This window comes from Sturnira hondurensis, unplaced genomic scaffold (assembly GCF_014824575.4).
Source record: "Sturnira hondurensis isolate 20B ecotype Veracruz unplaced genomic scaffold, ASM1482457v3 Scaffold0014619, whole genome shotgun sequence".
In the NCBI taxonomy this organism is placed as follows: Eukaryota; Metazoa; Chordata; class Mammalia; order Chiroptera; family Phyllostomidae; genus Sturnira; species Sturnira hondurensis.
In genome coordinates, this window is record NW_028087250.1 from 1 (window position 1) to 1,761 (window position 1,761).

The following is a 1,761-nucleotide window of genomic DNA, read 5'->3' on the forward strand; positions in this document are numbered from 1 at the left end:
TTCCTCCCCATCTGCCTTCCCTTTTACACATGTCCACAAAGCGTGTTTAGTTCCCTTCCGTGAGAGAGCATCTTCCATCCCCATGTGAGAAGGAGGAAGCCCGGAGAAAGGCAGCATCAGTGCTGGTGGGAATTTCTTTGCCAACGGGACCAAAACAGTGCAGTGTGGATTGAGAGCTGGAGAAGTCCCTGAAGATGTCTGGCTACGTCTGCCGGGCGATGATCCAGTCCAGGCAGGGGCTTCCAAAAATCCAGCCTCATGGCTTCAGAATGAATCAACCAACGAACAGTTATAGGTACGTGTCAGGTATGCCATGCACGTGTCCTTGGTTTTAGAAGGAAACTCACTGAAGCTGCTCAAAGGGGCAGTGAGCTCTCTTACAAGGCAGCAGGGCACGAAAGCAGGAGACTAGAGGCTTTAAAAGCTGCTTGGCACTGAAACATCTTCACATCAGCAGGATAACAGCGTTCTTGAATGCCAGCTACCCTTTTTCGGGGTGAAAGGGGCCAGCCACCTGCTGCTTATGGGATTTGGGAGAAAAGGTCCCTGGGTGGGGCCATCAGAGGAAATCGGGTTCACGCGTTTGCTGCCGCGCTGATGCCTCACCAAAAGCAACCACGGCGGATGGTTCTGGCATCTTGGCCAGAGCTGTTATTGAAACAATGTGTTGTCTGCAAGCAAATTATAAAATAATGTGGCCTCTGAAGAGCTTGGGGGTCTTTAGAGATCCCTGTAGCTGGGGCAGAAATGTTAGCATCGCAAGGGATAACAGAAGGAGGTGCAGATGGGTTTATTGATCAGGTTGGTGGCATAGTTCATTTTGAAACCCAAGAAGCCCTGATAATATGGGACAAACATCCCGTCGCTCACTTCCAGGTAAATTACCTTTTGGAGAGAATTACTCGGACAGCACCAGAATGGACAGCACAAGCCACGGAAGCCCAGAAGGACCAGTGAGTCCTGGCAGAACTGGGCACAGCACAGCTTTTCCATGTTGTGCAGGTTAGTGTCACAATCGCCAAGGCATTTGCACAGATATTTCATTCCCTTTCCTGCTGGATTCCATGCAAAGGGACATTATTAAAGCGAGATAGACAAGCATTTAAATATGCAAGTTCCCATAGATTCAGGGTCTCTGTACATGAGGTTAACTCAGATGTATTAAGGGGTTTTTCTTTAAACAGAGTAAGTGAAATGTCTGTGGCTAAAATTGTTTGGGATTTGTGGTATCTTTGTAATCATGTGAAACTTAAGTGCTTTGTGCCTCTCCAAGTGTGGTGATTCCAATAAACGGGGAAGTGAGCAAAACCAAAGTAGTGTTTTGTTTAAAAAAATTAATCAAGAAACACTGAGTGTGGACAGAGCCCCAAGTCCAAATTTCATTGATAAAGTAAACACGTAGGTGGCAAACATGTACAAAGCCACTTATTCCTCTTTAATAGGATTTTCTCCATCCCACAAACAGAATTCACAGAGGGTCAACCGAGTAAAAAACAAATCAGCACATGTAAGAGGAAGCAACTCAAAGGAACTACTTGGTTTTCTCTGTAACATGACAGTCCATTGCAGATATGTCAGAGGGGAAAGATACTAAACATTGGTGAAAACAATTTTTCATTTCCCAAAGTTTTTCTCTTCATCTGTGAAATAAAATCCTCACCCACAAAAGAGTAATATTAATCTAGACCAATATTGGATTGTGTGCCATAGTGAGTCAATATCACCCACACTCACAATGAGGTAAATTTATGGAAAATGTTC

At 44.9% G+C, this 1,761-nt stretch overlaps 1 pseudogene; it reads left to right on the forward strand.

Moving 5' to 3' along the window:
• The first annotated feature begins 50 nt into the window (after positions 1 to 50).
• Positions 51 to 957, forward strand: LOC118999189 (COP9 signalosome complex subunit 4-like; annotated as a pseudogene).
• The last annotated feature ends 804 nt before the right edge of the window (positions 958 to 1,761 follow it).